Source organism: Anomaloglossus baeobatrachus, chromosome 5 (assembly GCF_048569485.1).
Source record: "Anomaloglossus baeobatrachus isolate aAnoBae1 chromosome 5, aAnoBae1.hap1, whole genome shotgun sequence".
Classification (NCBI taxonomy): Eukaryota; Metazoa; Chordata; class Amphibia; order Anura; family Aromobatidae; genus Anomaloglossus; species Anomaloglossus baeobatrachus.
The window spans coordinates 160123300-160139856 of NC_134357.1; the positions used below are offsets into that span (position 1 = coordinate 160123300).

Genomic DNA, 16557 nt, shown 5'->3' on the forward strand with positions numbered 1-16557 from the left:
AGAAAGATGACCCAAATATAGCACATACTCTAATGAGCATAAGTGGTGGAATTTCTTCCCTTCATTAAAGCTCGCAGACATTGAGCTCCAAACCTGCTTGCATATTACACTATAGGTCTCGCTGAAGCTTTAGACATAGAAAGGATGAGGATGAAGGATCACTGACAGGTTCTCTTTATATTTTTGTTCCAATCTAATAACAAACATGTTACATGTATTACAAGTTTATAAGAATGCATACTCATTCTTCCTTACAATAAAAGGTTACGTCAAAGGAGATCATCTATAGCTATTACTTTTCAGCAGCTAATTGAAATTTTACGTGATGAATTCGAAGTTTCGATTGTTTCCAATTGTAATGTAGCTGAATGTGCTGAATTCACACTGCAGCACAGGTAAGTGATATTGCAGGAGTTATAAACATCTGAGAATCACAAATGTGAAGTCTTTGCATTGATCTAATAATTTGCTACTGAAGTAGACAAAGTAATACTAAACAGCAGTAGCAAAATCAAAATGTCGACCAATGGAAGTTAGACAGAAGTCAAAATATAAAGTTTCAAATAAATACTCAAATTTTAATTAATTTACTTCCATCAGGTAAAGGCCATACCACACCAATGTTTAGATATTATATAAACAATAGTGGTGAACCTTATAAGAACAGACTCCCCAGTGACTATCCAATTGTGACAGATGGCGCGTGAATCCCCCAATAGTCATTTATTATTGCTAAGGTAAGATTTTCTTAGCCATATTTAACATCTTCAGTTAATGATCATGATGGAATGGCCAACTATAACCAAGAGCAAGAGTCACTTTCATGTAGCAGCTTACCAATAGGGAACCTTTGTCTTTTATGGAAACATTAGAGATGAATGGATCATTTGACATTACAATCTGACAGCTTCGACAAATGCCACCCCCCCAAAAAAAGTAAAAATCTAAGCTGAATTCCAATACTACAGTGCCTCAAATTGCCTGGAAAAGATGTGTATAACACTTTGAAGACACAAATGACTGTATTAAAACCCTTTTGAGCTTTTCAGCACAAACTCTTATTAATTTCTAAGAGACCGCAACCTATCTGTTTAGGTGAAAACACATGGTAAACATGGTATTTGGGTGGCATGTACGAGTCTAACATGGGACTACTGTAACAAGGAGATGTTCATACAAAAACAATTCTACAACACACACACTTTGTGGAGTAGGCAGATATATTTACATTTCTTAATTGTAGACATTTTTATTTTTTCTTGTTAATTAAATTATGACCTGTTTGTCTTCAAAGCCAGGAACAACTCTTTTTCTGCCTTACAAGCCTGGGCTTCAAAATGTTTGTTTAGTAGCAAAATTAGAACAAAAGGTTACTGCCCTCGTTTTTAGTGTGTGAGCAATACAAAAATAATGCTACTTTAATGTGTTGTTACCATAGGGAATCAATTCGCAGTTTCACTGACTTTACAGGTACAGCACCTTACCATAATTTCAATCTTTGGATTATTATTCTCAGACTAAGATTACCACTCCCATTTTTAATATGCTAAAGCACTACAGTAATAGACCACAATCTAAATGATGTCTTTTTCTATCACAATGTGGAATAAACCGTACACTATGACTTTCTATCCTTAGGCTGCAGAATCCTATATTGGCGCTGCGTGGCCCGCCTCTAGGCTGAGCTAAACCGTGTGATGTGATAGCTGTAAGGCATGTTGGGGAAGCTTGCATGGCAACGCTGATATCATGAGCCTGCGCTCTGCATGCTGAACAGTTTGTGAAAGGCACATTTTTTTTGCTGTCTTAACTAATCATATTGCAAATAGTTCAAATATGCGGGGCCCTGTGAAATAGGGGAAGTTCAAGTCATTATAGAGAATATGCTTCATTAGGGCATAAAGAATGTCACAAATTAGACATTTTATTTTTTAATCCTATTTGCATACATGAACAGAGCTGGCCACAGGTTCAACATTAAAAGACAGGTGGATAGCCTAAAAATATTTTTAAAAAATTAAAGAAGGATGAACAAAGAAGAACAATTACAGAATAGGTCTGTTACAAATCAGCACTGCCATCACCGCAAGCAGCCTGCTGCGGTTCCTGCTACACCCAGGCATCGGGTCATCTAGTTGGCTGCTTATTCCTCTACGTATAGGTGTGAAGAGTCCGCTAGGGAGCATTTACATTCTGATTTAACCCAGCCTGAGCCTAAAGCGGGCTTTGCACACTACGACATCGCAGGTGCTATGTCGGTGGGGTCAAATCGAAAGTGACGCACATCCGGCGTCGCAGTCGATATCGTAGTGTGTAAATCCTTTTTGATACGATTAATGAGCGCAAAAGTGTCGTTATCGTATCATCGGTGTAGGGTCCGACATTTCCAGAATTTGGCAGCAGCGACAGATACGATGTTGTTCCTTGTTCCTGCGGCAGCACACATCGCTGTGTATGAAGCCGCAGGAGCGAGGAACATCTCCTACCTGCGTCACCACGTCTAACGCCATCTCTGCGGAAGGAAGGAGGGGGCGGGATGTTTACGTCCTGCTCATCTCCGCCCCTTTGCTTCTATTGGCCACCTGCCGTGTGATGTCGCTATGACGCCACATGACCCGCCCCCTTAATAAGGAGGAGGGTTGCCGGCCAGAGCGACGTTGCAGGGCAGGTGAGTGCATATGAAGCTGCCATAGCGATAATGTTCGCTACGGCAGCAATCACAAGATATCGCTGCTGCGACGGGGGCGGGGACTATCGTGCTCGACATCGCAACATCGGCTTGCGATGTCGCAGCGTGTAAAGTACCCCTTAGTCCAGTGTTTCTCATACTGAGCATGCTCAGCCTGTTAGTTCCATTCCTGAGGCTGTCCTCAGTTCAGACTACTGAGCATACTCACACACTTAGTGCAAAAAGCCACTTTGCCTAGGTGCTTGGTCTTCATGCTGTGTCCAACTCCTGTGTTGTGGCCACTGAGCATGCTCAGCCTTATAGTCTTATTTCTGAGGCTAAGGCTGTTGTTTAGGCTGCTGAGCATGCTCAGGCACTTCAACATCTGAGGCTAAATCTGGTGAGGACTTCACTGAGAATGTCTGTGAGGTGGCAGGACCTGATAGGCCGGTAAGCGGCAGTTGTCCTGATGATGTGGCCACTCCAGACTGGCTTACGGAGGCCCACCCTTATGACCTGCCACCCCATCAATGGTCATCAGACGATGACTGGTAGGGTGTTTGGGGCGGTGCTGTGCTTGTGTCATCAATGACTTGGCAGTTCCGGATAGGCCACTGGTGACATCATTGATGATTTGGCACTCTGCTATTGGCCTCTGGAGACACCATTGTGGTTTGTACTGGATTTGGGGGGCCCCTAGTTGTTAACAGGTCCTGGAGAGTGCACCATGGAGCGCAGTCTTCACACACATGCACACGTGTATAGCTCTGTAGCCTCAGCAGAGTGTGAAAGCCACATTGCGGCTAGAGCCATTGTACTGGAAGCAGTAGGTAGGGCTAGGCGTCCAGTGCACGTCACGCCAAGATTCGCGGTGAGGCACAGCTAGGGCTAGTTTTCTCGCTTCCCCTCCAACCATTCCAGTTCTGCTGTAGCAGTTCAGTAGCGTTAACTGGGCTGTGTATACTGCACTGACTGTCCAGGTGTGCCCTCTATGTGTAGGGACAGTACTTACTAGGACTCTCTGTGCTGCTAACAAGAGTCCTGGTCTTGGTGTGTGTGGGCCATGTGAAGTTAACAGGGAGTTATCCTGATCCGAGTGACTTTTAACTCGGGTAAGGCTTTATTTCGGAGCCACCTAGCTCTATATTATCCGCCTGGCCTTGGGGTTGCCAGCAGCAGTTTACCATCACTGCACGGTAGACCCCAACTGGCGATTGGGAGATTTCTCACCTTTTCTTAATCTGCCAGTCCCTCCATAACAAGGTCCTATTTCTACTGAATAGATCTTGTGATTTTTCACTGGCATCAACAGCCTATACATCTACTCTATGTTTATATCTCAATCTACAGCCATGCTTAGTAACATCATCACTGCATTTACTTAAATACTTAGATATAGACGAGTTGAAAAATGATACAAATAGAAATCTATCTTATAACTGGGTAATATGGCCTTTGGTGCGTTCTGCATCTGTTAAGCATGTCATACATGTTAAATGATTATTGTCAAAAAGCTTATATGGAGTTTACAGCAAGTGGCATCTATTGAACCAATGCTTAACATTAAGCTGCACCAGTATACAGTATTGAGATGAATAGGTATCTAAGTAGTAAGACCCAGAAGATAATAAGCTGAATGTTATTCATATTTGTTTGCCTTTAGGAAATTAGATATCGTAAAAGTTTTTAGTGCTTTATCTGAGGACATGAACTTTAATGTTTCACATTTATTTCATGTTTATTTTACATCATAGATAAATGTTACTGCAAATCAAATATAACCATGTACCTTATTTTCACTTTTTTTTTGTTATGCATTTTTGTACAGGAATTTGAAAAATGTTACACGAGACAATAAAAGATCTACTTTTTTCTTACAAAAAATAAGCAATTTTGTAAATTTATCAGTAGTCATCTTTGCATTGGTGCATGGGAATTTCCTACCCTTTAGGTTCTTAATTCATGGGGTGTATGATAAGCATTTAGCCTACCATATTCACTGGAGTTGGACAGGTTCCCAACACCTGCTACTTGAACACTAGCCTCTAACTGTAAATATGATGTCACCGACCTGACCTGGATCTGGTACTTTACAATAAGGATTTTTTTCTGGCTTTTCTATTGCCTCCTCTGTTAATAAAGTCGCAACTCATCTTTTGCCTGAGCCATAAGGTGGCTTTACACACTACGAGATCGCTAAAGCGATCTCGTTGGGGTCACGGAATTTGTGACGCACATCCGGCCGCTTTAGCGATGTCGTTGTGTGTGACACCTATAAGCGATTTTGAATCGTCGCAAAAACTTTCAAATCGCTCATCGGTGACATACCCCCCTCTTCCCAATTATTGTTGGTGCTGCTTGGACGATGTAGTTCATCGTTCCTGCAGCAGCACACATCGCTACGTGTGACACTGCAGGAACGAGGAACCTCACCTTACCTGCGGCCACCGCCAATGAGGAAAAAAGGAGGTGGGCGGGATGTTATGTCCCGCTCATCTCCGCCCCTCCGCTTAGATTGAGCGGCCGCTTAGTGACATCACTGTGACGCCAAACAAAACGCCCCCTTAAAAAGGAGGTGGTTCGCCGGTCACAGAGACGTCGCTAGGCAGGTAAGTAGTGTGACGGGTCACCGCGATTTTATGCGCCATGGGCAATGATTTGCCTGTGTCGCACTAATGATGGGGGCAGGTACGCACGCTAGCAATCTCACTAGCGAGATCGCAGCGTGTAAAGCCAGCCATATTCATGACACATACTGTACTTACCATGCTTAACATTAACTGCAAAGCATTAGTCCTGGAACATATACAATGCAAACAGCCAATTAGTAATGAGACCCATGCTAATACAAAGCAAAAACATTTGAAATTGATATATACTGTTTACATACTGTACATATATATATATATATATATATATATATATTCATATACATACACATACTGTATATCTAAAGCTAACAAGAGTAACTAATTACATTCTAAAAATGTATCTGATTTATTCTAGTATGGTTCTCATTACCAATTGGCTGATTGTATTATATATGTTCCGGGACTGACGCTTTGCAATTAAGATTAAGCTTGGTAAGTGTGTGTCACGAAAATGGCTTAGGCAAAACATATATATATATAATACTAAAGCTTTGTACACACTTCAAATTTGACCATCCTCCAGGAACAAAAGTCTCTTCAGTGCTACTTATGGATTGCTGGCCTATAAGCTATTGTCCAATCCTTTATTTTATATAGCATGGCCTGAGTTACTAATTGTACATATTCGACTAGCTGGTACTATTCATTGCTATATTCCCTTATAAACGTTTGCCAAAATATTCTCTTCTTCAGAAAAAAAAAGAAAACTAAATTTTTTTTTGCTTTTTCCAATATTTTATAGTTCTAATGATTCCCTACCAGCTGTATTTTTGCAAAAGAGAATTGGTACTTTCAAACATCAACTAGTTATAACTAAACTGCTGAGTTTCTGGCTGAAATATTTCTTCACTAATAAAACAGCTCCAATTTTGTTCTTTCTTACAACAGTCACATTTCCCCAAACACAATTAAGAGATGAAAACTCCAAGCCCCACACATTTCAATGCAATATATCTAAAAAATAGTGATTTCTTAACATGTAACATAGGAACAAAGGCATAAAAGGAAGGAGTAGCCCAATAACAACTGACCAAATGGAAAATATTGACTTGCTTCGTACCAGTGAACAAGAGAATTGTATTATCAATTATCTTTCCAACCATAAACCAAAGGTGCACTTTTAGTACATTAAACAAAGGAAAGACATTTTTATTCTAACAAATATGGTAACCAATAAACGACTTGTAATATGACATAAAAACATCTGAGAAATAAAATATCTGAGAAGTCTGCCACATTTTTATTTTTTGACACCTTGTTATGTACATTTTTTTAAAACTCTTGAAAAAAAAGTAAATTATTAATTTCTTGAATTATCTGGAAGCAAAAAGGTTAAAGTCATAAACCCTGCAGTCTACCATTTGCTTTCATATGGTATTAAGAAAATATTATTTAGAACTGAAGTCCATAAACAACTAATCAATGATGTACAGCCAATGAACAACCAAAAGAAATCTACTTTAATGTTAGAGTTATCGCTACAGATACATGACAAGTTGTAAATTATAATATATTAATATGTTGCAGAACTTTTAATTAATCAATCATTAAAGTTAATTTACATACAGTAAAACCAGGAAATCTTCTTCACTCTGCTCATTAAATATCTATCAAAAAGAAATATTTTGATTAAAATATTTTATGGTACACTAGATTTATTTTATATATCTGTAAAACTCACCATGTAAAAATAGGAGTTGTTTTCAATCAAAACAATGAATTTTCACTCCCTTGTATGACACCACTACTACATATACTTTCCTAACTTGTCAGTGGTATTTTAGAAAGATAATTGCATTTTCAATAGAATGTATGAAGAGATAAGTGGTGCGTAAATCAATAGAGACTCCTCGTTTATTGGTTTATGTGCCATTCATCTCTTCGTTTGCTCCTCAGATAATCTAGATATTTCTCTTATGCTCAATTTAAAATGAAAACGTCCAACTGGAAGAAGTGATGTTATTTAAATTTATAGCATTGTAAAAGTTCACAGCAAAAGTTAAAAATTCAAGACAGTAAAAAATAAGATCACAAACGGTCTTGTGTTAAAAAAAAGTTGTGTGCTTAAATGGGTTGTTCACTACTGGAACAACCTTTTCTCATTCCCCATGTGTGCACCCATAAAATAAAAAAACCTATACTCACCTCCGGTGCTGGTGTGGTTCTACCAATGTCGGAACTTGCACTATCAGGGTTCCCATGACATTGTTATCTCACAGGAGCCCCGCAACCAAACAGTGATGTCTTCCTTATCCCCACCTTCAGACGCAGGAGCAATTAACAGGGAGTGAGGTGCAGCTGCAGGTCTCACTTCCTGCTAATTACTTAACCATCTGAATTCGGGGAGAAAGGCTCTCATGTCATCATGTCATAACAATTTCACATGAGCCCTGGCAACATGAGTTCTGATATTGCTTGATCCGTGTTGAAACTAGAGGTGAGTATAAGCTTTTATTATATTTATGGGGGGCTTATGGGGAATGAAAAGGGGTTGTTCATGTAATAGATAACCCCTTTAAGGATACATGTTTGTAAAGCTGACAGGGTTTATCCAGGCACAACATATGGATGACCTATCCTTTGAATAGATAAACAGTATGTGATTGCTAAGAGTTTGCATGGATAATCCCGTAAAGTTTTCCAGAAATGTATTCTTTTGAATAGGAGGTGATGTGCAATACCTGGGAGCATCCGTAACACTCTGAATGGACCTGAGCTTTACAATTTTAATCAAAGTATTAACATAGGCGGCCATTGGAGAAAACAACATCTGATCAGTGAGGGTGCCAGGTGTCAGACCCTCATTATTCTAAAACTAATGACCTAATTTATATTATACATTACCAATATAGTGTGACTGGCCAACTCCTTTAAAAATTGTATTTTTAATTGGATATCTCTAATTACTAACAGTTAATAAGTGGCCAGATTAAAATAATTTTCCAGGCTCCTTATTATTTTACATACACTTTTTATCAGCATCTGTTTTGAAGAGTTTGAGCAAGAGTCTATATCAGGGATCCAAGACTACATCATCTAGGTATACAGTATGTAGTCATTAATATGTCATCCATAAACTTCTCTAGGGATCTGTTGCACATCTATGTGAGTCCAATTTCACATGTCATGCTCAGTTTGGCACTGTAATACTTTGGAATTTTTCCCCCTAGGAGCTTATTCCTGAAATGCAGCTTCACTTGATTGCACATATAGCAACATACAGAGTTTTTTGCTACAGGGCAAAGAATCTTAAGGCATAATGTGTGTAAGAACTCATTTTTTTGTGGGGTATGCTTCAGAATACACATGACTTTTTCATCATACTTTATTCCATTTTTTTTGCAAGTCATAACAAACAAAAAATGTTAGTTTTATAGTAGTAATTCTGGCAATAAAATAAACAATGTGTATTATTTTTATAGTTTTGCATTTTTTTTAAATTATATTTTTTTTTTACTTGGAAAAGGGTATAGTTTTTTTGTTGTTTTTTCTTTGATTCTTTTAGAACACTTTTTTGTAGGGAGATTTTTACTACTACTATAGAAATTAGTTTGCTGATGTAATTTACTAAAATGCTTCTGAAAATATTAGATCTAACAATATTATAATAAGTAAATATTAGGCCATTCAAACATTTGAATATGCGTTCATCTAAACCATTCCAATGTACCTCTGGCAGTCAGTTTAGGGATACTTTATTGCTGGAAGGTGAACATGCGCTACAGTCACAAATCTTTACAGTCTCTAAAAGGTTTTCTTACAGGATTGTCCTGTATTTAGTTCAATCCATCCTCCCATCAAGTCTTACCAGATTCCTTGTCCCTGCTTAAGATAGCATCAACACAGCATGATGATGATACCATTTTTGACAATAGGTATAGTGTATTTAGTGTTATGTGCAGTGTTCGTTTTCTGCCACATACATATTTTTTTTTAATTTAGCCCAAAAAGTTGTATTTTGGTCTCTCTTATCAGAACACGTTTTTCCATATTCCAAGTTGGGGACACAGTTAGCATCTAGAAGAAGGTGCCCTGGTCAAATGAGATCAAAGTAGAACTTTTTGGGCTAAATACCAAATGCTATGTGTGGAGGAAAACTAACATGGCACATCACCATGAAAACACCATGAAACGTGATGGTGGCAGCATCATGCTGTGGGGATGCTTTTCTTCAGCAGGAAAAAAAAAGCTTATCAGAATTGATGGATGGATGAAGCAACATACAGAGCAATTATGGAAGAAAACATGTCCGAGGATGCAAAAGACTTGAGACTGTGCCGTTTGCTCACCTTACAGCAGGACAATCACCCTTAACATACTGCCAAAGATAAATTGGAATGGCTTAGATCAAATCATATCATGTGTTTGAATGGCGCAGTCCAGACCTAAATCTTTTTGAAAATCCAATCTTACTGAGCTAGATTTTATTTGCCAAGAAGAAAGGGCAAACATTTCAATCTCTAGATGTGCAAAGCTGGTAAAGATGGTAGGTGGACCTGCAAAGTATTGAGTAAGGGGGGGGCTGAATAAAAAATGCATCTTACAAAATTCAGATTATATTATTATTTAGAGAACCATGTATTATTTTCTTTAAACTTCACAAATACTTGCTATATAGTGTTGGTGTATCATAAAAATCACAATAAAATACATTTTCGTTTGTGGACGTAATGTGAAAAATTATGGAAAAGTTCACTGGGTATGAAGACTTTTACATGGCCCTGTATATTGCTTCCCTACTTTTTGCTAAGGTATTGTTTTACCATTAGTGTCTTAGAAGCACATCCAAAAGTGAGAATGAAAACGGCAACACTATCTTCTAGTTTTCTTGATTCAAAGACACTTTTATAGTTTGGGTGGAAATTCACTTTAATAGCTCAACATTGATTGATCATCAGATATCAGATACAGAAGGCACTTTCCATAATAAGTATAACTTATATCTTATTTTGTCTGTATTTTATGTTGTATCAGAGCATCAAATAAACAGTTCCAGGAACCATCGACTAGAAATGAAATTATATTTTTCATTGTAATAAATATTGCCTACAGCAGTTTGGCGAAATATAGGACAATCCTCAGTATGATTATATTTTAGTGACCCAAAGTACAATAAAACATATTAAATACCATCTAGGCACCACTGTAGAAAAGCAAAATTGAAAATATATCAATACTGTTTCTCTCCTAAGTACAGCTGCTTATTAAGGGGTATAAATATAGTGGAGAACAATATATAACAATTCAGTAATTTAACTAAAAGTACTTTATGTTCTCAGTAATACATTAAATTTTATAGCTCCATTGTACTCCCATCACAAACCCATTGATAACGCACTGTCCTTCAAGGTAGCTTTAGTTTTCTATTGATCTTAATTTTTCAAAGCTAGTTATTCAAGTCACTTCAAACAAAAAAGGATGCTTAGTTTTGGATTTTCCGTTCTTGTTCATGTTTCTCAATCCTTTATATTTTTCATGTTTCAGTCATCACAATGCTGTGAGTTAATGGTGTCTTGCTGAGCATAGTGTAGATTAACAATTTACTGTCAGAATGCCATTTTAATAGGAAATTATATTGTAAAAGGGACTGCAATTTGTAAGTGATGAAAATATTGCTTATTTTCCTAAAACAATGGAAATCTTTATTATAGGCTATGTGTGATATAGCAGCACATCATCATCAACTTGAAAATGGCTCATATGCAAATCACTAACCATTGAATCTTGCTGTCAATAAACAAATGACCCTATGAAATATTGTATAGCTCCAAGTGGAGATTAGCAGATTTTTTGAAATTTTAATATGTTGGCTTTGCCAAATTTTTCCAAAAAAATTTATCAAGGGCTCTCTCACATTATCGTTTAAGTCAAACGAGTGCAATACAAGAAAATCCCTAATTACACTTGGACCAATGTTAGTCAATAGGGCAAAACCGAGTCTACATTTTTTTTGTCATGCAGATCTGGCATGAGAGAATGATAGCAGCATGCTGTGATTGGCAGCATGTCTCGGATCGGATCACATGCAGCCATAGAAGTCTTTGGATGCGTGTGTGTGATGACTCAGATGTCATCCGTGTGCCGGTCCGATATACTCAGAGATAAAATAATTGTTGAGCTCACCACTCTATGTGTTCCTCAGCAGCTCCTAGTCCAGTGCTCGGATCCAATGGTTTGGTATCCACAGGGGCAAATTCAATCCAAGGAAGAAGGGGGGGGAATTCAGTACCGAAGTAAAAAATACTTGTTTATTCCAGCAATTTAATACATGGATACAAGTGTAGTTACGCCTTACGTATTTCGGAGAGACAAAAAAACTCCTTATTCATAGGCAGCATCTTGTACCTTCCTTGGATTGAATACTCAGAGATAGGCAATGGAGAAGATGGAGAAATTAAACTCTGTTTTTCCTCACCAACATCAATTCTTGCATGAGAGAATTAGAGTATGGTAGAATGACACTCGGCTCACTCTTGCAACAGAGTTTGAGCCGAGGGACATTAGCTTTACGTTAGTGTGACCCCGATCTATTAGTGAATACATCTGCTGAATTTCAATACTAGAAAGCTTGTAATTGCTTGGAAAATACTGTACATATGGGGGAGAGGTAAGAGACCTTTTGCCCATAAGAGCTTAGAGTCTACGGGAGAGATAGAGCAGCCTATTGACCAAAACAGTTTCTACTCTACATGAGAGAACCCCATTGATCAAGAGAGCTTATACTTTAAAGGGGAGTGAAAGAGAAACGAAGCATAATAATCCATAACTTCTCACAGCTGCATAGCATTATGGGGAAATCTGCACAGCTCTAAAAAATATATTAATCAGCTCACTGATGCTTCAGCAGTATTGGAAATGGTGTTGGATTCATTTTTTTGGGGGGGTGAACCATGAATGATATTTCAAATTTTTTGAATTTGCATTAAATAGGGAATTTAAGAAAGGTTGACTCTAACTTGAGCTATCTCAGAGCGATCCACTCCTTTCTACAGTATATGTGATAACTATAAAACTAATGTGAGCATGAAGAAAAGTTTCCAAAGTTGTGACAAGCTCTAGACCAATGTAGATAAGGCAAAAAGTGGTACTGCTGAGATCTACATTACTCCTGTAATTGGGTGTCTACTCATTTGATACCAGACCTCCTTGACTAAATAAAATTTGCTTGGAATTGTTGCACAACCAATATTATGTTTATGATTTTGGAAAATGTCACTATGCATTTTTATTTTGATCGATAAAAGGGGTTCCTATCATTTTTGCAGCTGCACCAGAAAACTGTAAAGTTAGTAGCCCTAAATCTGAATTGCTCCTGCCTGACAGCAACAGTTAGCACCCGCACTCAATGTCAACTGAGTCTGAGTTTCATCAACTTCACCCTCAACTGAAACAGAAAAGGCCACGGGATACGTGGAAACGCCAAATCCAAAATTTAACAAAAATGGGAACAATACTGAACAGGCAAACTGGGATTCACAATTTCCATCCATCTAGGGAGATTGCCAGCAAAAAAGGCTGGTGAAAGGAGAGTACAAATATCCCCACCTGAGATTTAATAGGACAGAGACAAAAAAAGCAAGTGAGCAATCCAGACAGCCACAAACCACAGGAAGAAAAGCCAAGATAAAAAAACCATCATCATCTGGACTGAGACCAACCAGGCTGTGCCTTAGCAGTGAAAGAAATCAATCACTCTGCAAGAGTTCACTGGTTGGATTCCCAAAACTGATGCCTGACTCTATTTGAGGACTTTTTCTCAGCTAAATGAAGACCAAAAGCTTCTTTACAAGGCATTAAAAAATAATTGTCTTACTTATAGAGCAAATACTCAGCACTTTTGAAAGTGAAGAAGTAATGGCTTTTCAACAGGTAGTGAAAAGTTATCCCTTTTCTGGGATCAGTAAAATGTTTTCTATTTTCAAAAGGAGTAAACAATTACAAAGGCTTTTAATGAAGTCTTCCTAAAATTATCTTTTGTTTAAGCTAGCGGTTTTTAAATTGAAGAAGCAATGTCTTTTTTGACAATGAACCTTTCAAAAAATATCCTTAGAAGCTGTTTAATTTTAGTTTACCAACAAGAGAATATACTCTACATCAGCAGTATAGTCTTCCACTATAAAACACAGTGTGCAGGCAAGAGATTTTTGGATGGCGTGGCTGTGTGTTTGCAGTGGCAGTGCCAGAAGTGTCACAATAGAGAAGTAGAATAGGCAGGAAAGAAAATATTTGACAGTGGCAGCCATGGCAGCAGTATAGTCTACTGGGTAGGCAGACAGAAGATATGTATATAGTGTGGTTGGGCAGTGGCACAATCTATATAATAAATCATTAGAATACTCAAGTATGGCAGTGTTGGGCCAACAACAGTAGCCCCAGCAAGAGCAGTATAGTCTTGAATTATAAAACACTATATAGTAGTCAGGCATCAAGGAGATGTGTGGCAAGCATGCTGGTGCAGTGGCAAGTAGTTATGGTAGCAGCAGCAGCCGCAAGGTAAAGTACTAAAACTGAGCAGGCATAAAGCTACGTAGGGCCAGCAATGACAGCTCAAGCAGCCGCAGTATAGATAACATGATTGACATAGAGCAGATGCCAGTAATGACATCAAAATGGTGTAGAAGAATGGTGTAGAAGACCGGACATTCAGCATCTCACACTCACTCACGACCTCCTCATCGCACCTGTAACTGTCAGTATCCCCCAAGATTCCATTCTTCGACCCCTACTTATTTCCATCTACACTATTGGCCTGGTACAGCTTATAGAATGCTATGGATTTTAATATCATCTCTATGCCAATGAAACACAGATCTAGCTCTCTAGACTCAATATCACTTCCTTAATAACCAGAATCCCACAATGCCTGTCCACTATATCATACTTTTTCTCTGCTTGATATCCAAAACTTAACATAGAAAAAACAGAATTCACCCTCTTTTCCCCATCTCACTCAAACCGTCCACAGACCAATCCATCAAAGTCAATGGCTGCTCACTCTCCCTAGTCCCACAAGCTTGCTGCATTGGGGTAAGCCTCATCTCTGCTCTCTCCTTCAAACCACACATACAAACCCTTTCCACCTCATGATGACTCCAACTCAAAAATATTTCACTAATCCTTATATATGTTAAACAAGAATCTGCAAAAACACTAGTGCATGTCCTCATCATCTCCCGTCTTGACTACATCAACTTCCTCCTCTGTGGCCTACCTTTTAGCACTCTTGCAGTCCTCCAATCTATCTTAAACTCTGCGCTCGACTAATAAACTTGTCTCCCTATTATTTCCTGGCCTCTCCTCTCTGCCAATCTCTTCACTACCAATCCTTCTCATTGCCCAAAGACTCCAGTTAAAAACTCTAACCATGACATACAAAGCCATCCACAACCGGTCTCCTCCATGCGTTAGTGAAAAAGTTTCTCGCTACTTACCTGCACTCAACCTACAATCCTCACAAGATCTCCTTCTCTTCTCCCTTCTTATCTCCTCTTACCACAATTGCATACAAGATTTTTCCCATACATACCCCATAGTCTGCCACTTTTTACCCCAACATATCACACTCTCGCCTACCATGGAAACCTTCAAAAGGAACCTGAAGATGTAACTTTTTGACAAGCCTACAACCTGCAGAAACCCTCATTTCACCATACTGCTACATGACTAGCTCTACCCTCACCTGCTGTATTATCACTCATCCCTTGCAGACTGGGAGCCCTCATGGGCAGGATCCTCTCTCCTCCTGTACCAGTCTATGCTTTGTAATGTTCATGAGTAATCTACTTGTTTTTATTATGTAAAACCCTTTTCACATGTAAAGTGCCATGGCATAAATGGTAGTATAATAATAAATAATAATAATGAGCTAAGGTCTTAGGTTATCTGCATGGGAAAAGACACATTCTAGGTACTATTGAACCTGACTATTCAAGATATGATATCTCTTTTTGCCAAAGTCCATCAGGTTGTCACAATAAAATATCTGGTCCTTCATGTTAAAGACACTGTAGCTGTTTTTGCTACTTCCTTGCTGCTTGTTGTAGGCGTAACACTGCTACTGATGAGATTTAGGTCTGTAGGATTTCAAAGTGATCTGCTGGTCAGTCATGTAGAATTTGGAATTCCTTTTTACTTTCAAATTGGTAGTCTAAAAGCCTTGCTATGCAATAGTCATCCTAGTCTGCCACTTTTTACCCCAACATATCACACTCTCGCCTACCATGGAAACCTTCAAAAGGAACCTGAAGATGTAACTTTTTGACAAGCCTACAACCTGCAGAAACCCTCATTTCACCATACTGCTACATGACTAGCTCTACCCTCACCTGCTGTATTATCACTCATCCCTTACAGACTGGGAGCCCAGTCCTTCATGGTCCTTCATGTTAAAGACACTGTAGCTGTTTTTGCTACTTCCTTGCTGCTTGTTGTAGGCGTAACACTGCTACTGATGAGATTTAGGTCTGTAGGATTTCAAAGTGATCTGCTGGTCAGTCATGTAGAATTTGGAATTCCTTTTTACTTTCAAATTGGTAGTCTAAAAGCCTTGCTATGCAATAGTCATCCTTTCACTTGATGGTAACAATATTCCTGTCATCATACAAGCATTCTACCATACTGCTTGCAATGCTGGCTACCACAAACAAGGGACACATGTGGTACATTTACATCACCCCGCTGCAACTGCTGGAGGTCATGGACAGTGTTGTCATTTTCACACTGTCAGCCTCATCCTCTGTCTGTGCCCCGTCTACGAATTTGAGGGCCCCCAAAATAACACAGGTAGCAATTAACAGTTGAAAGTTTCTGCCTTCTTCCCTTTCATTCTGTGGAGTGTTTTCTTTCCAGGAGAAATATGAGCTGAATGACACCATTAGTTTTACAGTTGTCTCTACTCTTAAATTTGGTTGCTCTTCCAAGGGCTTTACTAGGAGACAGTCATTCCTTAGCAGGTCTCAAAGTAAATCACACTTCAATTTGGCCGCTCTATTCTATAGTCTATAATTTATCAATGCTGCTCAGATAGCCTATATGTCTACAATGTATTGCACTTTCAAGCTGAAAGAAAAGTCCAGAAATAGACCTACGTTCTACTATGAGAAATAATGGCCACCGGGTGCAATGGGGAAGGAGCCAAATTAATAGTCAGAGTTTAACAAGTAGTGGTAATGGATGAAAAAGATAATGGTGGTGATAATGACACTGACTGGATACTGCTGAGGATGCTTGGGATGAAGG

General features: G+C 38.7%; 1 protein-coding gene across 3 annotated transcripts in view; it reads right to left on the bottom strand.

Moving 5' to 3' along the window:
- GRID1 (glutamate ionotropic receptor delta type subunit 1) overlaps window positions 1-16557 on the bottom strand; it is a 1874363-nt gene that overhangs the window by 798806 nt on the left and 1059000 nt on the right. The gene's annotated exons all lie outside the window — the stretch shown is intronic.